Source organism: Asterias amurensis, chromosome 5 (genome assembly GCF_032118995.1).
Source record: "Asterias amurensis chromosome 5, ASM3211899v1".
Taxonomy (NCBI): Eukaryota; Metazoa; Echinodermata; class Asteroidea; order Forcipulatida; family Asteriidae; genus Asterias; species Asterias amurensis.
The window spans coordinates 24,780,453-24,807,245 of record NC_092652.1 but is presented as its reverse complement, the minus strand read 5'-3'; the positions used below and the strand labels follow the sequence as shown (position 1 = coordinate 24,807,245).

General features: G+C 38.5%; 1 protein-coding gene across 7 annotated transcripts in view; it reads left to right on the top strand.

Moving 5' to 3' along the window:
- Window positions 1-26,793, top strand: part of LOC139937048 (thrombospondin type-1 domain-containing protein 7A-like) — a 228,683-nt gene that overhangs the window by 102,438 nt on the left and 99,452 nt on the right. For 5 of the 7 annotated variants that reach the window (XM_071932020.1, XM_071932016.1, XM_071932017.1 and 2 more), the window contains one exon: window positions 650-742. The gene's annotated coding sequence lies outside the window, so the exon portion shown is untranslated. Of the gene's footprint in view, window positions 1-649; window positions 743-13,536; window positions 13,611-25,124; window positions 25,184-26,793 lie in introns of those variants that run through there. The other 2 variants (XM_071932019.1, XM_071932023.1) reach the window with 2 other exon arrangements.

Below are 26,793 nucleotides of genomic sequence, written 5' to 3'. Positions count from 1 at the left end.
GTCGAACCCTACCACCCTCAGTGTTTTGGTCATGTGCTATACAGTTGGGCAAACTCCCGCAAGAATAATCATATTTTTTAGGCAGGCCTTGTAATAATAACCAGAATTACAAACAATAACATGTTTTCCTGCTGGAAAACCTGAGCGATAAAAATGGAGAGGAACAAAAATAAGAGCATCTCTCGCCAATTGTATCTCCCAGTCCCCCCTAAAGTGGATTGCGACCAGAAACACAGTGTTTTGTTACCTTTGAGTGTATTTGTGCAGAAATTACCAGCCGAGGTTAAAAGCCCCCATCTCCCCTCCCCCTTTGCTGAGCAGCGCTGGAGTGTTGACATTACTTTGGTGGGCAACTCCGCTGGATTGCTGCATCGCGCTCGCTTCTGCGCTCCCCCCTCTCCTCCATCATGTCACATGCTAAGCACGAACGATAAGAAAAGCACCATGAAGCCAAGTTAAATTTGTTCTAGGGCCTTCATGTATAATTCCTGACAGCCCCCCACAATGATATATTACATAAAATGAGTCATCTCTCCTCTGTGGGGGGAGAAAATATCCTCTTTCTAGACCCATATCACAAAAAATGTCCTCCCCTTCCTCCTTCGTTCTTAATGATAAATCCTCTCCAATTTTCCTCGTTTGTGTTTAGGTTAAAGTGTGTACATAAGAGAGTAGAAAGAAACAGATCTGGAGGTACTTGAAGTTGCATCGTGCGTAACAATCGTCTTGCCACACAGCGGAGGTAAGCCTGATTGATGACCAGGACTTTGTGTTCTGTGGTCGTCGTTATTATCCTTGGTATGTTTCACCTAGATTTGTATTAATTTCACCCGTCCCCGCAAATGGTGTGCAAAGTATTATCAAAGCAGATTATATGGATCGGTGAAGATTGGAGATGCCCCTCCCCCCCCCCCCCATTTATCAGTATGACTTTGGCAATTTCTCACTCGAGTCTAGTTTTCTATCTGCCTGTGTGATCTGAGAGGGTGAAAAGAAGGTACAATCTAAAGTTTTAGAAGTTGTATGTGTAGTAGAAACACAAGAAGTGCATTCTCTTTAGTACGTTTGTGTTGTGTTTTCATTTGACTAATTGCGCTAGGAGCGAATCATGAGGCAACTGCACTTTTTGGAAATTTTTGATCTACAAGTACATAATTTTTATATTTAAAACAATTTGTAATAGCTGTCCATAGAGCAGAGGTAGCTAATTAGATTCCCAACAGCATATACAATTGTCATGGTCATAAACTATGTTAACCTCAAATAATTGACAAAATAATAAATATCACCCAGGTCAAACTCCATATGGTTGGGACCACAATGGTCCATGAAGTTGAAATTCGCGCGAGACTTTCACAGTCTATTAGTGAAACGGTATGTTGAGAAATACTTAACTGGTAGGTCAAAAAAAATCAGGTGTTATTTGATCTCCTGATTTGTTTGATGAGAAAAATAATTTTCTTTAACTTTGGGCAGGAAGTGACTGACATGAAACCTGACTTCACAAAATTAAGTGTATAAAAAGACTATCTGATGTTTAGCCAAGTGTTTTTTAAGTTACAATCAAAGTATGTTATGACTTGTTTGTAATGCCATTACAAAATGTTTACATTTGTCTGCCTTCCCCTAATAAAATCAGTTCAGTAATCACTTTCCCCCAACAAAATTACTGTACAAATATTGAGTGGCTGACCAACAATAGGTCCATTTACACAAAGCCAGCATTAGTTTTCCCGCCAAATTATGAAAGACAAACTTTGAACCTGTACATCCGGCCCAAGCCACCTGCATACAATACACTTGTAAGGGTTATTAAATCCGATTGGTTGATTGGGTTGTTGTGTCTCCATAATGTCGAATTTGATTGGTTAATAGTAGGTTATCAAACCATCACAAGTATAAAATTATTTGGCGGACCAAGACACACACTCAGCGCTCTGCCCGTGTCCTTGCTAGAGTTAATGGTTCAAGTTAGTACAGTCTTTTTATGGTACGTGCATCCTTCAAATAACTGAATGCTAGATATATTTGGGGACGGGAGGGCATACGTAGTTCAACTGTTCTACCATTTGTTCTGGCCAGTCTGGTCAGGTCGGTTGATACACGCTGACTGACGAAACAGACTCTCAGCGAAGCACGTCTGGTTTGTTCATGTTCCCGGGCATGTTCAATTACGTGTGCAGTTATTAATTTTGTCCTTGGGAGCAATATCCGTAGGCCATCTGGCAAAACTTTTCACAAGATTCTTAGAGAGGCTGCGAAAACGAAGAGTGCATCACCACTCTGCCATAGACAGCTTAGAGCACAGCTCAAGAGTCATGAACAGTGTTTTTTTTACATTGTAGTTGATTAATAATACAAAAACACTCTTGGAAAAACGTTTTGTTCAGATGGATTATAAGCGTGAAACATCCGTGCGCTTGTGCCTTATACTCGTGAAGTTGTCAACTCCATACCTGAACATTAATAAATGTCCTTGCCAGTATGTTCTAACATCACTCCGCCAGTGAAGAGGTTTCACGCTTGTGTTTCTGAGTAAGTTTAAAACGCCTGCATTTACTTTAATCATTCCACATACTTCAAACCTATTAATGTTGTACATCGGGTAAGGGTCACATCAAAGGCGAATGTAGCATACTCCGGAGGCATGGGGGGGGGGGGGTCTCATTGCACATGACGGAGTGGATAGTATTCTACCGGAGACAAGTAGGGCAACCACATACTCCTTAAATGTCTAAGCCATTAACACACTTCATCTAACTTGGCTAAAGCAAACTTCATTCCTGTCTTTGCCTAAGAATGAACGTACGTACGAGTGTTTGTGGGTTTCGTTTCAATACCACATGCTATGAAGAGTGACTGGAGAGAGTTGTGTCTCGGGCATTTACGACATATGATTACATAAATGTCTATGCACCTGCTTTATAGGATATAAGCACTGGACAGCTTCAAAAAGGCACTGCACTTTTGTTAACTCTAGTCTTGATACAGAGTCATTTTCTCCGCACACCCTCTGTTATGCGTCTATATTGAACAGCCATGCGCCGGCAGTGGTTTCAACTGAGCGAAAGTACAATTGTGAAAGTTTGATTTGCACAAATTGGTTTAGAGTGCCTCGTGGTCATGATAAAACCTCACAAACCTCAAAGTGACGCTGAAATCCCATTTTAAGTAGCTGCCTGCTGATAATGTAAATGACTTTTGAACAAGGAACCATGGACCCAATTTCATAGAGCTACTTAAAGGTAGGGTCGTAGATTGGTAACTTCTCCAAACATTAATGACCACATAAACTTACTTTGTGAGAAGCACTGCGGCTGTTGATAAAACAAACTATTTTGAGAAAGGACTTCTTTTTACGTAATTTGGTTTGGAAAATCTTCTCTCAAACAAATCTGGGATCAGATTTCTGAGGGTTGGTGGCTGTCCACAAATGCCGCAGTCCAAAGATACGACTGGTACCCACTGTCCCCTCGCTAAACATGGATGGATTTGACACTCAAATTTTGAATATAACATGACAGTTTGGTGGTTTTAATTCAGCTGAAACTTTCACATGCAACTTTAATGGTATCTTTCTCTATATTTTTGCCTATAAATCATCATTACATTGAAGAAAAAAAAATCTACGACCCTACCTTTAATCCCCCCCAAACATTTTTGCTTACCACATTTAAGTGACAAGTCAAGCTACCATACCACTTGAACTGTCTGTGACCGGATTCCTGCTATGTTTGGCTCACCAGAAATTTGTTAAATGCTAACTTTCATCTGAAGCAGCTCTATGAGTTCGGGCCCAAGGATCAGTTTCTTTCTTTACCCTTGTGGTGTCAACTGACAATATCATGTTTGAGCCACACGCATTAAATTGCGTTTCGTAGAATACTGGTGGTAGGGACACCGATGGGTGTTTGTAATTAACTGAGAGCTAGAATTTCAGTTGTTTGTGTGTTAGAAATAAAATATTAATGTTGTTGTTACATCACTGGCTGTTATATGAACAACCACAACTTTATAGGGTGGTCTATTTGATGCATAACAGTGAACGATTTCCCTTGCATATAGCAGAGTAATTTTCTACACAAAATGTATTAGTTGCTACTCAAAAATCACCATTTGCTACTCGATATTAACATTCAGTGTGCACAAAACAAGTTAAGGCTAAATATTTTGCTATGCAAAATTGCTGGCCGAACTTGTTCCCTGCATAAAAAAAAGAAAAATTGTTGATTGTCCCCGCCCGACCGTTCAAACCCCCCCCCCCCCGACCCCATTTTTTTTTTTTTTAATCATAAAAAACATGTCTGGATATCTCTTTATACTTTTACTGCCCAGATTTTTCAGCTGATATTTTTTTCAAAATGTACAGGTTTGAAAAGATGTTTAAAGAAGGTTTTTAATTAATGTTGGCAAGGCAAGAACAATTCTTCAAATATTTACTTGGGCTACACTGTGCTTAGTTGTTTGAAAAAGTTTACAGAAAATGTCATCTAGGAGTTAAATTTGTTTGACAAAACTATTGAAAACATCAAAAACACACAAACCCTCTGTTTTATAGTAATTGTGATGATTTCCTTATAGTTGATTTCATATTTGGCATGTCAACAAAACCATTAAAAAAAAAATAAAAAAACTTCTTTCCTCCCCATCTGCAAAAAAAAAGGACGATCGTTAAAAGGGGATGATACAGAAATATTAGTTTTTCAGATGTGGGAGGAAAAACTCACACGACCAGATCTGGGACTGACAACTCAATAAAAATGCAAAGCTCTTGTCTGAGGGTGGAATCGAACCAGGGTCCACAGAGATGAAAATCAGGGAAAGAAAACTCCAAGCTCGTTTAACACTGACTATGAACTCAACTGAATTCAGCTTAACAAAATTGAAATTCCACAAATTTGAGCTCAGCATGCCTCCCCTGTCAAACCATGAAGAGCATGGATCAATCAATTATCAATTAAGCTTTTTAAAGTTCATACATTAGTGTATTCATTGTAAGTTTTGTTCTCCTGTCCATTCCACAATGAAACAGTTTCTAATTGCCGAGTCATTACACTTTTTCCATGCAGCTGAATTCATATTTTTAATTTGTCGCTATTGACAGCGTTGGAACTCCTCTGTGAAATCACCTGGCATCGCATGGCCCACTCCTATGGAATCTACCCCTCTGAGATGACAGCCATTCCAACGTTGCGGCAACCATTCGAACATTGCGTTAACCGTAATCCCTGTCAATTATACAGTTTGGTCTCTCTGGGGTTTCTATGTGAACCTCATGTCCACCTATTTGCACAGGCTGGAAACCTTTTAATGCACTGTACTTTTTAATGTAGCATTTCCAATCAGTAGTTACTCCGTTCAATCATGCCCCTGTCTGGGGTTGTCTTGTATCCATTGAGTTTGCACGCTTTCATCTTGTTGCTACAAGCATAACCAGGGCCCAATTTCATGGTTCTGCTTACCGCTGAATTCTGCGCTTACGGTCACCATTCTCCGCTCGCAGGACAAGTGTCGGATTTCTGTGCTAGCTGTCTAAGCGTAGAATGCCTAGTAACGCAATATAAGTAGAGAAATGTCTCTCCTAGCAGCACACAAGAGCGCCGACGCTATATCACTTATTACCATGGAGGAAAGACTTTGTCAAAAGGCTGTGAAATCAACTTTAGAGAATCTGTAGACATCAAGTCAAAACCTACTTGTGCTAGTACATGACCCTGTAAAAAGTAAATAGCAACAGCTGTCAGTTTTGGTAGTGCACCAAACCAGCGAGTTGGAGGTGAAGTCTGCAAATTTACATTGGTGGATTTAAGAAGCACTGGCTTCCAAGCTAAACACCGTGCAGGTCTTGCGCGTATTAGACCATTTTGGTCACATTTCACATCTATACATGTATACGTGTACATTGCTTTAACATGTGAAGGAAACAAATTGCCTTTTTTTGGGGGGGGGGGGGGGGCCGAATGTTCAAAAACTTGGGGGACTTGTACTATCTACATGTATTGCAAGCCTCTTTATAACCCATGGCTTCCACAAAAATTGCCTTGGTGCCATGTGCTTTTGCTTTGGTGCCCTTTGCAAATTTCCAATACAAATTTACATTTTCATCGTAGGAGTGCCCCGTACCAGAGAAAAATTACTCTGCCCTTTCAAGATAAAAATTCAAGGAATGCTATTGACTACCCAACACATCTTCAGTATGGATGTGATGTATTAAGTTCATTTAGTTGTAGATCAAACCATGAGGGAGTTTCAACCTCCGTGATTAAAACAAGGATATGAGAATTTTAGATTGGGATGTGGGATGTTCACTTCATACTCACAAAGTTGTCTGTTAATTTAGTCGTGTAGTAGACAAGGATATGAACATTTTGGATGGGATGGTCATCATAGTTTAATCCTTACCCAAGGAGTCCTCGTTGAGTTTTTAAATTTCAATCATGTCATGTGCGAAAGGAGGGAGTGTTAAGTATTGTTAGATTAGGGAATCAATCCATCTGATGAGAATGTAGAATGCTTAATCCACATAGGCCCTGAGGTGTGAGGGGACTATCAAAGACTTTGCGCTCTCGTCAAACTCTTATTGGAATATTTTCTTCCTTGAGATACCCAGTCTTCAATCAAACTGATTGTTAGAATAATGAGGTTCTTGGGCTTTGAGGCATTGCATGGTAAGATATCAATACAGTCTCCTGACGATGACTAGAACAAGCTAGTCGAAACGTTGTGACCAATTAAGACTTCACTCCATGGTAGGGAGGTTAATAATGACCCTATAAGCTCAAGTAGTTGTCCCAGCAGTTTTTCTACCTTCCGCCCAGGTTTATGTAGTAGTTAAAAAGCAGGACAGTTCTTTTCAGAACTGAGAAGTCTCCTGAAAATCCAAAAATCTACTCTATGATAATAGAATATATAGCAAGATAGTTCTCTAAAGAACAAACTGTACCTGGCAAGTAGACACACACACATGGTGTTGCCACAAACCAAATATATAATGAGGTTATTCTTGACACGGACTGCGAAGGGAAGGAGACGGAAGTAAAACGCTACCTCCCGGTTGGAAATAAAGTTTTCATTACTTCACATGATCGCCTGCTCAGGGGACCGTCCTGTGTAATTGTTTGTCAGGTTTTGCAGTTTGCATGTTGATGTTACTCTATATGTGTAGCTTACATGTGATGCTGAACACCCAAGATGAAACTGTGAACTAATGTGCCTAAATCAAGTGATTCCTTTGTTCTAATTCACTTTATAATCGATGGTTTTATGTCCTAATAGGTTTTAAATTTGCATCGGGAATAACGATAAATTTGCATCGGGAATAACGAATATTAATGAGTTTTTTTTTACCCATACACCGATGTGAGTTAGCACTGTATACTCAGTTATTTCCCGAGTTCTGTGAAGAAAACAAAATATCACAGGCATTTTACTCGGGTGGGATTCGAACCCACGACACTTGCAATTCTAGAGCAGTGTCTTATCAACTAGCATACTGAGATTGCTTGGTAGCTAAAGGCAGTTTGAATCCTATGATCTGATGTCGGGAACAATTCTTTTGCATTGTTGAAGCATAAAGGTTTGGCGAAGTGGAATATTTCTTCGCCTTCCACCTCTAGGACCTCTCGGTTAAAATCATCCCAGGGTTCCAAAATGTTTTTCATCCACAAGTTTTACACAACGTCCTGAACTGCTTTTTATGACTAGCACCCTCATCTGATGAAAAACAAGAACCCCTGAGACTTTTTACGCTTCCCGATGCTGAACAAAACATCCACAGTTATTCACCATGTACATTCATGCTTAGGCATATTTCATTGGAATGCACGTTTTCCCCGATGAATAACAAATTTTGGCCCTTAAAATTTCAAAGCATCGGGTGATATCCCCCAGCTCCTGAAATCTGATGAAACGGGAGAGTTTTGTACACTTTTAAGAGCTCCACACGCAGAGAGATCAAGTCACTCGCGGAATACATCAATGTATAATGGCCTACCTGAAGCAGGGCTTCTCTTAGAAACATCATTTGGACCAGATAATCGTCGATAAAGCTCCATCTCCCCTTCTCTTGTGTAACGTTCCCCGGTGCGGATCGAATGACGACCACTTGCTTCCTCACAAACAATAGCCGAGATGCGTTTGAAAAGAGCAACGTTCGAGGGAAGAATGCATTCACCCATGACCCGTTGAATGGCGATGATGTTACTCCCACTCTCTCCTCTTTGATCTCTTGCTTGCATTTCTTCAAAGCATCACATTGTGTGTCCAGGAAAACAGGGTATGGTTTCAACCGATCTCTACTTTCTATTCTATTAAGAAGAAAGTCCAGAAAAAAGAAAAAAATATTAGACAATCTTTTTATTTGTCACATGACACCTGCTGGGATTCTGGGATTAGAAAATGGCAACACTGGTGTTTTGTTCTTGGGAACTGTGCCCTTATTTTGGCTCATCAATTGGTGTACTGTTTGGCTGTGAAAAATAGAAATATTGATTACTGTGTCTACATCCTGAGGGACGAGGGAGGCAAAGCATGCAAGGTTAAAAGAGAGAAAAAGAGTTACTTTAAAAAAAGTGAGTCACGATTGTTACATGAGAAGACTGGAGGGGAGGGGCTGTTTCGTACATAGCAACACACCTGATGATAACAAAGGCTTGAAAAGCATCTGGACTTCCATACCTTTAAGGAAAAACATGGATGGTTTTTAATAGCATTCCTTTTGAGTCAAATGGGCTAATGTATGATCCCTGTGGGGATTTCAAGCTTACTTTATATTTAGAAGTTTAGTGCAACTTTTAGGAAGTGTGTTTTTATTGAGCCTGAAGTCGTGGGAGGATTTCAAAGAGATATTGTAGAAAAAAAAAGAGATCTCCAAGGAAGGGTTTAAAAATTCACTACACTGTCTTCCTGACTGCAGGGAATCTTGGCAATAAGTTCAATGTCTTTTCGACTGCTAGATGAAGTCTTGGCAATCGAAGGTAAAGGGATGGGAGTTTTGAGTTGACTCATATTATATGTTGAGTCATATTATCAATGACCTGGGCCAAATTTCAGAAAATAATACTTAACAAATTCCTTTGCCAAGTAGAAATTGAGTGGGGCACCAGCCACAATAATGCAAACTTAATTTTGGTTGGTAACCTGTTTCTCAGTAGTCTAGTTGGTTAGACACTGCTCTAGCATTGCAAGGGTTGTGGGTTCAAACCCCACCCGAGTTAAATTTTTTCACAGGACTCGGGGAGTATACAGTGCTAAAATTAGGTAAAAACCAAAATTACTAACCTATTTCTTCTTAGCAATACTATTCTGTGCTTAGCTAATTTGTTTGTGCTTACAGGCTGTATCAAATTAGGCCATGTTTGCTGCTTTAAAGACCAAATAATTCTTAACGCTGTCATTATTTATTTATTGATTTATTTCATGTTTATTGCCAAGCTATACACCACAAGGTTCATTGCTTACTTATTTATTTATTATTTTGTTCAAAGAAGGAAACAAATGTAAAAAATTATTATTCTTTGTTTCTAAGAAATAAAAACCTGCTAGTACTCATTATATTTGAGAGCACGCACAGATGTGATGGAGCATGTGTGCCTTATATACGTGCGTGTCACAGTATATTAGAGATAGACTTTTATTGACCTTTAAACTATTTCCTGTTAAACAGATCAACCTGTGCTTGACTTAAAAAAAAAAGATTTTCAAACCAGTCTTAAGCAAATTTTAACAGTTTTAGGCCAAATTTGGCTAATTATGTTCTGTACATTGATAATAATAATATAGGTATAATGGTTTAATAACAAGATTTGTTTAAGAGGCGAACAGAAGCTGATAATGTGAACCCTATAAACTCCAATAGGCAAATCACATGATTCACCGTCACTCGTTTAAATGACGTAAGAACTGCACAGTCACAAAAAGATGGGACCAATACAACTTTTACCCATAAACCGATGTGTTTATTCAAGCACTGTGTTCTCAGTACTTTCCCGAGTTTGTAAGCTGATGTCTTACCAATAGACCACCAAGATTGCTTGGTAGCTTGAGGCCAGGTAACACCAAATAATAGTCTTTATCTCCGATGCAAGTTTAACGTGTTAGGTTAGTTACGGGGAGGAGGTAATTAGAATATATGCAGATGAGGCGGAAGGATTTCAAAGAGGATCCTCAAACCTCACCAACCCAACAAGAAGATAACACAAAAGTGGCAAGTAAAAAGTAGGATACATGCATCTGTCTGGCTTCAACACCTAAAACATCAACACAAAAAAGGCCTAAATAAACACACCTAAAAGTCTCCAAGAACGTATCTACAGGTACATCTTGCGTCTGCATACAACATTGTCCAAACCGACGACTTCTATAGGAAAAACATACACTCCCACACACCGCTATAGGTAGTCTGTCCTTTTCATCCTGATATTTCACCTGGGCACTGCAAACATCTTTTGAGCTTGAGATCATTTCTGCTCCATCGCCCCTCTTAACATGATCCAAATTGAATACATGCACTGAATTTTTTCCCCCCTCTCCTTTCCCTAAACCTGCATCCCATTTCTTCCCTTTCGCTTAACTAGACTGACATATTCAAAGAGTAATCCAATCCACGCGTATGATCCTCAATGGCATCATTACGAAGGAGGCAAGTCAGACGGTCTACTTATTAACCAGTTTGGCTCAACGATTAATTGATCAGAAAGAGGTAAAACAAGCCCTCCCGAATAGTCTTTATCAACAGGGTCACCCCTGGAAGGTCACTACGTGATGATAAATTAAGGTACTGCCCCGCCGTCCGAGAAAAGCATCGTCCCATGGGACGTCTTATTGACCTTATTCTTGCAGAGTTTTGTCTGAAATGCAATTGAATAATTGATATTATCGTGATCAGTTTTGTGAACTGCCAAAGGGCTGCGTTGTTGAGAGACTTGCCCTACAATTTTTTTTCTACGCTATCTCTACTGCCATGTACAAACCAGTTTTGTATATCAGGTGTGTCTGTTTTTGTGCGTGTGTGTGGGTTGTGGCTGCACGTACTAAGGTCCCCATGCGATTACCCAAGTTTTGTCTCGCACCTTTTTTTTTTTTTTTTAACCAGGGAGATGATGACATTCTTTGACTTTCTAAATATTGAAGGAGGCATTTAGGTGGTGGAATTTGATGATGATTTATGTAGGAGGTTATTTATTCTGTGGTTTACTGGATAGTTAGGGATGTGGTATGACAGCACTCAACGCCATGTAATTGGTCGTTATTGCTAGTTGTAAATCATTGTTAACGTTAGTTTAATAATATTTCTGAGAAAAGTTGTTGTATACTGTGTATTTTTTTGACATCACAATATTTTCTTTTTATAAAAAAAAAACAAAGTTGACAGGAGGCTCTTTCAATAAGTTGTTTCAATTGTTAAGTTTCAGGCAGGAGGATATTAATGTTTTGGCGAAAATGTATCCCTGTTTTATTGGCATGAAGGCATTGTCAGGAAGCAAAAATTTGAAACAAAATTCCTTAAAGACGAGCTCCAAGACCAATTTGAGTTGTGTGATGCGTTCAGAAAAAGTCCAGAAAAAGTCTCCAAACTCAAGTTAAAATGATGTCAAGTGTAGTTTAATTAATACTCTTTCAGAGTGAGATTTGAAACACGACATCATTGGACAAATGGGTCTGTACATTCCAAAGATGATTTTGTGCGCCAATCAAAAGGTCAAATTCAATTGAAATACTGGAGAATATTGGTAGTTGGCAAACTTGATTCTTCAACAACCGAAAAAGAATTACAAGTTGGCAAATTGGTTTCTAAACAACGCACAAAGAAAGAGGCCTTGGTACACCCCTGGTTTATAATAATTATATCTGATGGCATTTGCACCATTTGTTGTTAATAACCCCACTATGAAACTGATCTTTTAACAGTGGCCAGGTCCTTACTAAGCCTTTCTTGATCAGCACAAACCGTTGAATTCCTTTCATAAAAGTCATTTAAAGTTGGTTAACGGCTCTAATACAGCTCTAAATATTTATAACAAAAACTTTCTCAAGTGTGAAGTAGTTGAACTCAAACATGAGGTCTTTGCATTTCATGACCTAAAGGCTCTTGTCAGAATTCCACAGCTCCCTGCACCTTCCTTCATTTCATTTACACGTGTAGAGCATTGCAAAAACAAATGAACATTTGCACTTTTTTCCCGAGGAATGCTTTAGCAAGTATTGTTTCCTGTAATATAAAGTGCATGGTACGGTAGTTTGTGCACATCTTACGGACATGTTTGGCTTGTTGATCAAGTGTCATAGCTAAATAAGTCATGACTTGCTCTCTCATGAATTCAATAAGTGATGTTTTCAACAGTCGTCATGAGAAAATGTGAGCATGAATACATATGAAACCTTTCTCATTTTGTTTTTCATTCAGTGCTTCAGCCTAACAACCTTAACTTAGTGTAACCATAATCAGTTGCCCCTGGCCGCATAGCAAACTTTTATTTTTCACCAGTCAGGTTTCTCTCCTAACCTTGAAGTCTATCTTACTCGAGACCAACCGAGTGCTTCAGAACCAACCTCCGCCTCATAAAAACAAAAATGGGGGCAGTTTTTCTTCATCTAAGACTTCCAATCTCTGTACAATCATTGCCCAGTTTTTCAACAGAGCCTTTTCTTGATCAAACTACGCATTTTCAATAACAATGCACATCTCTAGACGAGATGGTTGACTTCAAACAGAAAGGCCCTTTTCTCATTTTGCTCGCCAATCCTTAATTGCACTCACTAATCTCCATCACAGAGAATCTGACTGGGATCATGGTAAGGAATATGGTTTTACCATTATCATGCGATGTAGGTAAAGCACAGTACTCTCCCTTAATCCTGTGGAGAGAAAAAACTGTGTACGGGTAAAACCAAACAACATTTTTGATCTGCAATGCATCTCTTTAACATCAAATTTAACATCTATCAAATAGCTTATAAATGCCCACGTTACAGATTGTTTATAGTGAGGAAAAAGGTTTGCAGCTTAACTTAGTGTAATCATAATCAGTTGCCCCTGGCCGCATAGCAATATTTTTTTTTCTTCACCAGTCAGGTTTCTTTCCTAACCTTGAAGTCTATCAAACTCAAGACCACCACTTGTTTGTGCTTCAGAACTTTTTTCCCGCACTAATTTCATTCTCAACTGTTGTCAACTGAAGAAAAAGTGTTATGCCCTTGTCCACAATAGCCGGCCATGGCCACAGGCTTGTCAATAATGTCTGTAAAGAAAGTTGCCGCCAACTTGAAATTCTTGATTCCTCCATAGAGTATCAAGACCAAGGGATTAGTTGCACCTCTAAATTCAAGGAAAAGTGCATTGGCATAGAGTTCAACTATGTCAGCCTAGGGTGTCTCTTAAGGATATCTCTTCATAGATTTACAATTTGCAGTACAAAGCGTCACCCTCTGGAAAAAATTGAGCCATGAGACTATATCAAAGTGTACTTACAAGACGTACATGTTTGACAGACGAAAAGAGTGGGAAATATAACGATTACCGTGACTCAGATACTGCTTCTTGGTTCCCCGCTGTATGCTACTTCGTGGGACGCTGCGTGTTATATTCAGATCAGTGAATCATTCCACTGCTGGTAAGGTAATCGACATTCCATTCACAACATTTTCCCCATCTGCTCTCCAGATACCGGTGTGGAATTACTCATGTTTTCATGTATTTTTCATTTTCATATGGCGGGACTGCCTTCACATATTATTGCTTATTCTGTTGAGCATTTCTATTTAGTAAAGGGCAATCACTTCTCTTTTGGAAGTTGTCACAGTCGCTGAATGTCGAAAAATGTCAATAATAATTGCGATATTTCAAGTCTTCGAAGGAGTCTTCATTTTTAGTTTAGCGTTTTGTCACCAGATATCAAACAACAAGCCCGACTTGCTTTACAGAATCAGCCCTTCTTAAAGGCAGTGGACACTATTGGGAATTACTCAAAATAATTATATGTATCAAACCTTACTTGGTAACTAGTAACGGGGAGAGGTTGGTAGTATAAAACATTGTGAGAAACCGCTCCCTCTGAAGTGACGTAGTTTCCACGAATTTGATTTTGAGACCTCAGATTTAGAATTTGAGGTCCCAAAATCAAGCATCTGAAAGCACGCAACCTTGTGTGACAAGGGTATTTTTCATTATTATCTCGCAACTTCGACGACCAATTGAGCTCAAATTTTCACAAGTTTGTTATTTTGTGCATATGTTGGGATACAGCAAGTGAGAAGACTGGTCTTTGACAATTACCAATAGTGTCCAGTGTCTTTAAACTTTGGTTTACTCCATTGTAGTTGTCATTTGTCACCAGATGCACATTTATTAATTGGATGTACACCTGTACAAAGAAGTCTTTCTACTTGGAAATTGAACAATAACGCTGACAGTGATGTATAGACTGGAAATTAAGCCCTATTTGTATCTTTTTGGGGGGAGCTGTTGTCACAAAGAAAATTCCCTAATGAGGAAACTGGTATGTTGTGGTCAATTTGGAATTCTTTGACCCCCCAAAAGAGGGGCCAATTTAGGGCCTGCAGGGAATATGTACCAGTGACGTTTGTTCACAATAACAACCTTGCCTTTTACAATAAAACACAAATTACAACAATATCTTTTCAATAATATATCAGGAAAGGAAGTATTTGAATGATTTATTTCCTTCTGTCAGAATCAAACAAGATTCATTTGAAACATCTCACTCTGTGAGGTCATTAATATTTAGACTTATGTGTACGTATGCCCACATAAAGATTGCACACTTTGGCCCCTCATGACTATAATTTTTTTACTAGTACTATTATTGACCACACGGTTAACATTTGGATTACAGAGTCATCAAACACAAATAGGGACCTATCGCTTTTTTTCACAAAAAACTTATTGAGGACCCTACTTTTAAACAACTTTGCATACAACCATTCTGTCTTGAAGCAAGCCTCTCCATACGCTAAGTCTCAACTGTCTAGTTTGGAATAATCTACTCAGAAGCTTAATCTGATTCCCTGACACACCATTTCTATAATGTACTTACAGCGTCTGAACCTCTGGAGGGTATTTTATTTTACTTACTGCAATGATGATGAGCTGATCGGTCAATCAAATAAGTCAAATAAAAATCCAAATTGAGAGATGCCATCAGATCATAAATGGATAATACAACATTTGGTTTTGGGATAACACACTCATTCCGAGTTTTAAAGAGATTAATGTGGTCAGAATGACTTTGAAAAAATGAGTTCATATTTTGTTGTGACAGTGCACAAAGTTGAGTCACCTAAAATAGCTCTTTCAATATGTGCAAGTTTGAAATTGTCAAAACATTGAATATTGTTTAAAATAGCCCAGATGTAAGCACAAAAAAGTATGTTTTTACACAAGGTGTTTTCATTTGAGAAATTGAGTTTGTGTAGAATCAAGATACAACGCTTTTGCACAAATCAAAAAAGTGTACAACTTTTCCGCGTATTGTTTTATTAAAAGAGCAATCCGTCTCCATATTTGTCAAGCATTATTGTAAAAGGTCTTGAAAACAAGGAGATTGCAGCGCAAAAAGAAGAAAAAAAGAAGTTAAACAAGTTGAGAGAAGGGTTCTTTGTATAGTCCCACACCTAGTGCAAGACGTTGGCAAAAAGTTCAAGATTTAAACACATTTTTGTTCGCAGTATTTCATATTTAACTGAATTTCAAGAAGTTTTTCATATTTTGAGGGTGATAGTCACATAAGGAGATTTTGTAATCCATCAATAACTTAATTTCTCATGACAGACGAGAAAGAAATTTTTAGAAAGTTAAATCAGACAGAATATAATATGTGTCTTAAGATAGAAAGTGTACAGAAAGACATGCACTGAATCAACAAAAAGTGAGCAGAAGGATTTTCCCACTGTTTTTAAAAAGAAGACCATGTCATTAATGGTCACCCCCCCCCCCCCCAAAAAAAAGGATATATAAAAACAAATTTATTACTTTAAATTGTTTAAATCTAAACAATTATTTCCAGTGAGACACTGCAAACAAAGCACTTAAAAACTTTTAATGCAAATTTGTTGATAATTAAATAGCCTTGAAACTCACGTTTGCAGTAAATGAAAATATTCAGTAACTCTTACAAAGCTCCCGTATTTTAGCGATCATACTCTGCTGTATTCTACTTAGGCACTTGAAATGGTCATGAGTAATAGTATGTGCAATGCATGATATTAACACCTCTGTCAGTCCATCAGTTCCCATTATTGACTCAATAGACTGTAATTGTCCACAGAAAATGAAAATCTTAAAGGTGCGTTCATCGTGGGTTTGTAGAGGGGTAAATTTACTGCATTCTTAAAAAAATTGTTTATGCAAATTCACCTCAAACTAGGCTAAGTCACTTTTGGTAAGGGGCTCATAAGAAGAAAAGAGTTGAGATCATATAACTCAAGGAGGCTGAAGGTAGGAATTGATATTCCTCTTTAAAGGCACTGGACACTTTTGGTATAATTGTCAAAGACCAGACTTCTCACTTGGTGTATCTTAACATTTGCATAAAATAACAAACTTGTGAAAATTTGAGCTCAATTGGTCGTCGAAGTTGCGAGATAATAATGAAAGAAAAAACACCCTTGTCACACGGAGTTGTGTGCTTTCAGATGCTTGATTTCGAGACCTTAAATTCTAAATCTGAGGTCTCAAAATCAAATTCGTGGAAAATTCTCGAAATTTCTCGAAACCTATGTTACTTCAGAGGGAGTTGTTTCTCACAATGTTTTATACTATCAACAGCTCCCCATTACTCATTACCAATTAAGATTTTATGCTAATAATTATTTTAATAGTGTCCACTGCCTTTAAACATCTTGATAAGATTTTCACACTCCCCACTTTCATCTAATTTTTGACCCATTTCTTTCAATTATTGACCATATTTAAACAAAATACTGTTTGCACAACGAGAACCGACGTCCTCATTCCCTCAAAATGCTAGGATTCCAAAGTGACACACCATAACATAACAAGCCACTGATGGCATTTATCATCCTATGAAAAAAAATCCCCTCCCCCTCTGTGATAAATCTCCCAGTGTAGGTATTTATTTATTGAATACAGCGCTCTCATGTTTGTTTAAAATCTGATAGCGAAGTGTCATATCTGATTTATGGGCCAGCTGTGCCTCGCCCCTGCTAGGGGTTGTTAAGTCCGCTATGGTTCATAACAATGCATCATCACCTAGGGCTTCTTGAAGATCTATACATCACTGGGTAATAAGAGCCAGCGTGTATTATTACGGCAACGGTATTCTCAATATTTTTCTAAGTTTATGGAATGCTGAGAGGTCTCACCTCCTGATGTTAGCTTAGAATCGGACCGAGAGGGCTCGTAGAACAAACACTGTCAGCTAAATGAGATTATTTGGCGATAATTAACTGACATAGCCGTGATATGATACACAGTTTGGACAAGATAGAGATTTAGCCTAGGGGCGGGGCAAAAGGCGTGTCATAAACACTGGCAGTGTGTCTCTAGCTCTTTTACTGTGTTTGTATTTGTGTTCTTTTGAAACAGTGGCGTGACTACATAGTTTTATTGGTTTATTTGTTTAGATGATCTTCCCATCAAGGGAAATCTGCACACTCCCCTAGGGAATCTCTCTCATACAAACATTGGTTTAACGTCTATTATAATTATGAATTGCACAAATCTTTGGAACTGGTGATTCAGTGAACTAGATTAGATGATGTCATGTGTGAAATCAGCAGCTAGCTTGGTTGGATTCGAACCTTACGACCTTGTGATTGTAAGTCTTGCAGTCTAACCACTGGACCACAGCGACGCAAGAGGGGGAACAGATTTTTTAAAAATGTTAAAAGGGAGTGGGGGTGTATCGAACCATTCATTTGTACATTTTCTTGACCTTATTTGGAAGGGAAAGAGAGGCCAAGGGTTTTGAGAGGGGGGGGGGGCAGAGAGAGGGGCACCTGCCCCCCCTCCTCTTAGTCTTAGTCCTGCCTCTGCTTTTAAACAAAACATGATTGGATCACAGATCATAAAGTGTAGCAATCCATGATGATCTATGCTGAGGTGAAACTTGGTGTTCGGTGACAGTGTACTTTTGGGTTGAGCGTGAAGCTTCATCACGCTATGTGCAGACCAATGGGGTGAGGCAAAAAGGCGTACAGAAGCCATCTGCTTCTTTTACATGAGTATTTTAACATTGCTACATGAATGAAGCATCTAATGTTTCATTAACGCAGACCTAAATGTTGCGGACCATTTACTTACTCACAGTATGTTGGTTTTTTCTGTATGATATGTGGGATTGAATCGTGATACGGTGTTGTTAATGACACCTAGTCTATCGGATAGTTAACACGAATGCACTGTGGCTACATGCTAGAAAGAGGGGTTTATTTTCAGCTTCTTGCAACTCAAACCCAGAGTTGGCTTTCATTGTGCGTAATTTAACCTATTGCCCTATTTTGACTTGAATGGTGATCTCCCGAGTCATAATTTTTTTTTCAACAGGGCTCAAAATTAACACTGGACCACTGGCCCGCCTGGCGAGGCCTTTAATTTTAGCTTTTGACCAGTAAATTCATGACTATGTCCGGCAGTATCAGTATTTCAGCTGAATCTGTTAAACTTCACTGTGGAATATCTATACAAAACAAACTCAAGTTCAATGTTGACTTTGAGTCTGATAAATATCCTTCAATTTTGTTGAAATACTAATATACTTGCTAGATATAAATACAAATTTAACCAAATCTTCTCCTGAGTTTTTTAAAAAATTTTATTATTTTTTTGTATACTATACAGTGTTCAGTTTTTTTCTCTCACTTTGATTCTGGTCTTGCAGAAAACTGCTGGTCCAGTGAAAGATTTTAGGTACACTCCCTGCAGTCTTGTTGATTTCCCTTCTAAAGTTTGAGCTGTGGTAAACAATAATGCGATAAGCAAGTCCACTACTTTAATTATGTTTTTAAAAAAAACAGCTCAATTCTCTGTTTTACTTATGTTTTGGACTTTTGACAATCACACACACTTATACAGAAAGAGACCTCAGAGGACTAGGGTATGGAATTGTGATGCAACCCCCTCTCAGTTACCTTCTCATCAAAATAAAGTTGTTCAAGATATCCTTGTGAGGTGCAAGCCGCCTTCAAACCTCAACTAAACTTCTGTCAACAACATTGGATCAATTGCTGTTCTAGCCTTGATCAATTAAATTGCTTAGCTTAGCTTAGCTTGAGCATTTGGGTAAGTGAAAAAGCAGTGGAAATGTCTATTGTTATACAATCAGAATGTTTGTAAGGGAGTTACTGGCTTTTAAAGGCGCTTGACACCTTTGGTAATTACTCACAATAATTGTTAGCCTAAAAACTTACTTAGTATAGCAATGGAAAGCTGTTGATACAGCTCTCTCTGAAGTATCATATTTTTTGAGAAGGAGATAATTTCTCACTCAAATATTAGAAAACTTCAAGGTGTTTTTTCTTTCATTATTTTTTCTCTTGCAACTCTGAAGACCAATTGAGTCAAACTTTTCACAGGTTTGTTATTTTATGCATATGTTGGGATACGATACACCATTCAAGTGAGAATACTAGTCTTTGACAATTACCAAATAATAATAATATTAATAATAATGGTAATAATAAAACCAAAGGTGTCCAATGCCTTTAATGTCTGAGTTTTTAGTGAATAACACAAAAGGTACATGTGGCAAAGTGCTGATCTGTAAGCGCATAAATTTAATCTGCTTGTCTCCTTTCATAAAAAAACTTGCGTGTTTGCTTTTCAAAACAGAAATAAATAAATAAATAAATAAATAAATAAAGAAAGAAAGAAAGAAATAAAGAAATAAAGAAATAAAGAAATAAATAAGAGCATGGAGCATGATGTGTTTTCAGTGTCCAAATCTCTCCCATGAATGTGATTTATATCCAAACCTGATGTATTTTCCAATATCCTCAACCAAACCTATCAAAGGAACTTCTGCTTGGACCCATATCTCTTCGGTCTGCGACGACGACCACGGTGTGTGTGTGGAATTTATCCAATTTTCCCTCCTGTGCGCCGATTAATTTCCAGTGTCAATAAATGTCTACGGGACAAGAGGAGAACGATCTGTCATTCGAAGAAATAATGTTGAAAATGCTAGTACTAAATAGGATTGGAGAGCTTATTGTACCCAGGAGCAAGTGTTGCTCATACATACTGATAAGACTTTAAGCTTGTGGTATTTTGTGAGGTTTTTTTTAGGGATTGTTCAATCTTGCGGGTAAGACAAAACTTTAACGAATAAATCTTTCCTTGTGGAAGCTGTCAGATTCTTTCTTGTTTTTCTCACACAAAACAATTTCATATATTTTATTTTTTATATACATGTAGGAATTTCTTTGATTGCAAGTCTGTTGGCAAAACTGATTGGTATTCACAACTTTGCACAATGACGAAACCCTTGTGAACTTTCCAAACGCAGTTGAAATACTTAAGTGACAATAAAATGGATGACGAGGCAGTTGACGTTGTCAGATAGTCCATCAGAATTATCTTGTGAAACATTATCGGCTCTTGTCCAGACTGCTTCCCAAACAATCTACGACAACTTTCAGACTTGTCTGACAAATGGAGCAAGCCGACCCTCTGCAATGTGGACAAAATATCCGACATACGCAAAAAATGCGTGTATTATCATGTTTCTGGTTTTTAATTTACGAGACATTAGACATGTTGGTCATCACCTTGTCAAACACAATTACGAAACAGTACGTGCTCGCATCCTATAACTCTCCACATTTCACGCTTAGCATAGTTGAATTGGCATAGAGAAAAAAAGGCACGAATAAAATAAAAAAATGGCCTGGCTGCAGTTTGAACAATGTAGGAGAGAGCAAACAGAAATACTGTACATTGTCAATGCAGACGGGGCTTGCACTGGAAGATTTGGTTCCACAGTAAATACACGAAGAGGGGGGTGAAAAGCGAGACCTAGCACGCGTCACGGTGGTGAGTCGCTTGACTTTGGGAATTACCGGAATATCGGACTAGGACGTCGGAGGGTAGAGGAATACGATCTGCTGGCCATGGCTGATGGTCGGATATTAAGCACCCCGCCACAACCCTGAGACAATACACACGGATTTGTGGTGTGTTTGTTGTTGGACCTGCATATTGTTTATTATTGCCCCTTGTCTTTTGGATGCGACTCCCTGGCCGAAGGAAAACTAAACAGTGAGTCAGGGTCTGAGTCAATTTATAGAAGGGAGGGAAACAGTAGGAGAGAGGGGGTGTTCAGGGAGCGAAGCTTGAGAGAGAAACTAAGAAAGCCTCCAACCTCATTATGAACAGCAGCTACAGTTTCAATATCCATGTAACTGAATAGTGTAGGGTATCTGGTATGATGGACTATACTATAAGTAATCATTGTTTATTAGCTAGCTTGGGACTAATCAAACTGAGCCGAGAACTCGTCATTGTGTATATATACCCTTGAACACAATCTAGAGGTATGGTATTTACTCAGGACAGGCCATTAAGCTATTTTTGGATTGTATGAGAATTGAAATGAAGCCCTTGTTCGAACGAGCAGCCTTTTATGGTTTGATTCTTCTTATTTGATGTCATTGGTGTTTCTTTTGCCAATAAGAAGAGAGCATGTAGTTAGGCTTTGAATATGATAAAAACTGTAACTTACAGAGGGAATTTGGACATGGAGTGCAAAAGAAACTGGAAAGTAGAAAGCAGATACCTTCATTTATCCAGAATAAGCCTCACCTGACTAAAATGCTGGAAATCTCACTTTAACAGTGATCATGTTTGAAATTGTGAATCTGCCAACTCACATTTCATGCCCCGAAGTTCACAAATCTCTCAGTATTGGATGGGTTTGGATTAATAATAATAAACTCTCAGTTTGATTAGGTAACAAAAACATGCAAGCCAGTCCTGAGGGAGTAAGCCTGAAGTAGCGAGCTCCATATAAGATACATTTCTTGAAAACTAAAGGTATTCCTCGTGAACCAATGCAACATTTCCTTAGGAATGCTTGGTTACAAATGTCATGCACCAGAACATTATTGATTACCGGTCCTTTGTTCCTAACATAGTTTGAATAGAATATTCTGTTGCCTGTGGTCCCATTTTTTTCCTTCTTTCATCTTTTCTTACTATCTCCATTTTTTCAATTGCCGGGGGCAAGATGTCACAATCAACCTCCCCCTCATTAACTACCCAGTGGCACTCTCTAGAACAATCCTCCTTCCCAGAGGTGAAGCAGGTGCATTGTTCACCTGTATCCTAATGAGAAAATTAGCCCAGGCGGTCAGCCCCAATTAGCCCCCGAAATTTATGTGTCCAACACCCCCCTATACCCCTACAAATGCCAACATAGAGAAAAGCTGTAGCCAACGGGGACACAGGTGCGGCACCTGTAATGTAGGTAGCTTGAATTGGGTCTCGCAGGTTGGTCAGTCCAATTAGCCTTCGGTTTTTGGCACAACGTAGCAAACACAACGGCACGTTCCAGCCAGGTCTTCTGCCCCTACCCCGCCAAGGGGCACACATCCCACTGAAATCAATACTCGGAGAAACTTGTTCTCGTCCTTGTCGTATGTAGCGCCTCTTTTCAAAACACATTTACGCATCACCCTGGCAACTGACCCAGACAAGCCGGTATTTATCCTGCAGTACACCACTTATCAATAAAACGAAATAACCTGAACGTATAAATACTTCCTGTTGTTGAGCGAATGCGAGGGAAAAAAACTCTCCAAGGCTATTTTTGTGCGTTCTTTCTTTTTCCCTCTTTTCAGTTGGGTCTTTCACAGAGTAATTGGCTTTTTCACAGTGATGTCCCATATAACATATAAAGTGATTGAGGTTGCTCATTCCTGAAATCAATTAATGGTGGATTTCACGCATCCTCAATTCAAGAAATCTGTCTTCCTGGTGAGCGTCGTAAGTTTCGACCTCGCTGTTAAATGTGAATTTAGTCAAGATTATATGACTGGATGTCTGTGAGGCTTGGCTCATAGGCTAAAAGAACACTTCATCTTATTCCATTCAATCCTTTCGTAAAGCTTCTTACAGAGCAAGCAAAAGCGTTTTTGAAATGGCAAAGCGTTTTGAAATTTGTAATTTCTGAGGCATTGCATGGTGAGGTATCAATGTATATTTGGTTTGCGGTAACATGATCTACTTTGTTATGTAGATTATGTTTTTTGAGAACTTATCTTGCTATTGATCCTACTGCCGTGGAGTAGAATTTTGGAATTCAGGAGACTTCTTATTTTTAAAGTCAATAATTTATAATAGAGGTGCATTCCGTGATGTGTTTTATTCATCCATTCTTCCAATGTAGTGTGACGGATAACAAAGCCTGTTTTATTTTGCTCAAGTAATTTGTCATTTTGATGAATGCATTGCTCGCTTGTTAGTGTTATGTGGTCAGAAGGAGTGAAAAGTACTGTTTACTGATCAGCTAAAGTCAATCATTTCGTGGTTGTTAAAGTAATTTATGTTGATTTATGATGTCAAGTTAGAATTTTTCCACCACTTTGCTTCAGAATTATACAAAAGTCAAGTGCCAGTCATCAATGCTCTTTTTTCTCTCCATACAATAATTTTATTTATTTATTCAAAATTAAACGTAAAAAAAAAAAGCTTTCAGCCGCAAGGCATTATTTCCACTGCCTCATCAGACCTGATCTGACATTTTGTAATCAAGCTGACTTTCTGGAGAAGTCCTTCTTTAATTGAACCCTGTCTAACTCCCATGAGCTTCGTGACTTGTTTGTTGTGACTGTCACAGTTGTGTGGTCCGCTGTGTACTCTTTCTTTATTTGACAGATAAAAACATTTGCGCTGTCCCTCAAGGCTGTGTTTTTGATAAAAAAAATGGAGGGAAAGGGGTTAACTGATCTTGTGTTTTCTAATCAATAGATCTTCGACCCACATCATTAAAAGGAGCATGAGTAGATCAAAGATAACATTGACTAAAGCTTCAAGCTTTGCCGAGCCTTTTCGCTAAAAGCGTTGCACGCATCTACCCCTCCCTGTTTTTAAAGGGTGCATTCCTTACAATTTTGCCCTAGTTTCGAGAAAGATGGGGTTTAGTTTATAAATGAACTACAAAATCCTGTTTATGAAAAGGTTTACCGGCTTGTGAGAATTCAGTGCTGTTGTCTAGCCTTTCGCTAAATGGGTTGGAAGCATCAACTCCACCCTTTTTTAAAGGCTGCATTCCTCACAATTTGCCCTACTTTCTAGAAAGATGAGGTTTAAACTTATACATGAACTTCACAATGCCGTTTTCAAAAGGTTTACTAGCTTTTTGAGAAATCAGTGTTGTTTAATATTAATTATTTTTGTAAATTGCGTGGCCAAATTTTAAATAATTTATTCAGTTGCAATTTTTTATTAAAGAAAACAAAATTAAATTAAAAATTTATAATTAAAACAAAATGAAACCATTCAAGGGTGATTTCATACTATGACTGTCTTCACAACAAGTAGAACTTCACACTTAAAATATTTAAATGAGATTTGTGTCCTCCCAGTCATTTGTCATCTTCTATTAAAGTTTCATGCAGCTGGCGCAAACCTATTTGTGATTTGGTTTTCTTAAAAATGCTTTTCCCCTAGTTTTTTTCACTGAAAGTACTTATAATACCTTTCTGAAAAATACATTTCTGGAAGATCGTTACTGGTATGAACTTTAAAGAAATTATCTCCCCTTGATATTTAACGAGTGGCCCCCCTGCTTTGTATTAATTTCTACTGATTATTCCTGATGATTAAGAGCAGTGTGTAGATATGTATCTCAGTATGTTACACTGTTTGTGTTTGTCGGATTGACAGCTGGGTGTATGCCACACATTGTGCTACAAGATCAAATGTCACCCAGTACTTGATAAGGATACCTTTGTTCTAATTGGTCAAGATTCAACCCTGTACTATAAGCCCTCTGTTGGACCTCTCTATGAATCATGTTTTTCCTTGTATCCCAACCTCTGTTTTCTCAGAAGCACCTTAGACTTTTAGCCCACCCCCCCCCCCCCCCCCCCCTCCTACTTACACGTAGACAGTTTTACTTACAAATTTTGTTTGTAAAAACCACCAGGATACCAGTCAGAAATGGTTAACGTGTAACGTGGTGTTTTGGCTGGCAACCATATTCTGGTAAGCAAGATTTAACTTTGCTTAGCTACTTTTTTTGCTTATAGTCTCTTTCTGTTCTTAACACAGCTCTGTGATGATGAGCCTAGCCATCACATTCTTCTTTGTATGTCGCCTGCAAACAGTAAACTAAGGTCCAATTTTATAGAGCTGCATATAAGCACAAAAAACAGCTTAGCCTTAAGTAAATATGCTTACTAGAAAAGGGTTACCAGCCAAAATACCATGTCACAAGTACAAATTATGACTGGTGTATTGCTTATTTCTGCTTAGCAGATATCGGTTCTGCTTAAGCAGCTCTATGGAATTAGGCCGAAGGCACAACACTTCATCAAGCAGTGAATTATATAATACCCCCGGTACTGTACATACGTCCCCATGAGATGAGGCACATTGTACAATGGTACAACTTACAAGAGAACTCATTAACAGTAGCTAGCCATTCATAGGCAGGGACAACACATACATTAAGAGATCAGATTGCCCATTGGCGCAGTTTGCAACGCTGTGGTGATCATTGGTCATACACACCTCCAACCCCTGTCACTATATAAACTTGAAATCCACTCTCGGCCCTACAGTAATATATCTGTGTGTCCCTAGAATGACACCCACAATGCCGTCATCATCCATGAATGCATGAAAATACTTCCAGAATAATTGTACCCCTTCAGAAGACAAAGTGAGGATTCTTTGCATCAATTGTTTGTACACAGCTTTCTTGTTGTGTTTCTTTCTCTTATTTACTCATTAATAAATCATTTGAGAAAGATTCAGGTACATGTAGGTTTGAGACATCAGGGCCCAATTTCATGGAGCTGCTAGACACAAAAATTTGCTTAGCATGAAATTTCTTCCTTGATAAAAACAGGATCACCAACAAAATGTCTAGTTGCTGCATATTACTTGTTACGCCATTGTACTCAGCTGTTGTTTGCTTGTCATGAAAATCACATGGAAATTTGGTTGGTAATCCTGTTTTGATCAAGATAGAAATTTAATGCTAAGCAAATTTTTGTGCCTAGCAGCTCCATGAAATTTGGCGCAGACCACAAACCATTATTCATGAATGCAAGATGTACATCAAGAATAATTATGCCCCTTGAGAAGACAAAGTGAGGATTCCATTCACTTGTATATGTCTTCTTGTTGTGTTTCTGTTTTTCTCTTATCCACTCATTAATAAAGCCTTTGAGGAAGACTCTGATAGGGTCGAAACATCCAGCCATAAACCATTTTAAAACAATAACATTTATTTCATTCTGACTCAGGGTAATGATACATGTCGAAAATAACAGGTAACTAATTGAACAATAAATTGGATTAATGAAACCATAGAGTTGTTGAAACTTAGGGTGCGTTCGATTAGCTTCCCCGGGTCGACCCCAGCGTGTGGCGTTTTCTTTTTCCAGGACGAACGTGTGCAGATAATTACCCACATTCGTCCTGGGAAACAAAATTGCCACACACCGGGGTAGACCCAGGGAAGCTAAACAAACGCACCCTTAGTAACAGAGCAGATGAAAATGGAGCCAGCATGATAGTAGGACAAAAAGTGAAGCAGAAAGAACTGCTTTTGTGTGTTTACAACATAGGTCCTTTTGATTGGTAAG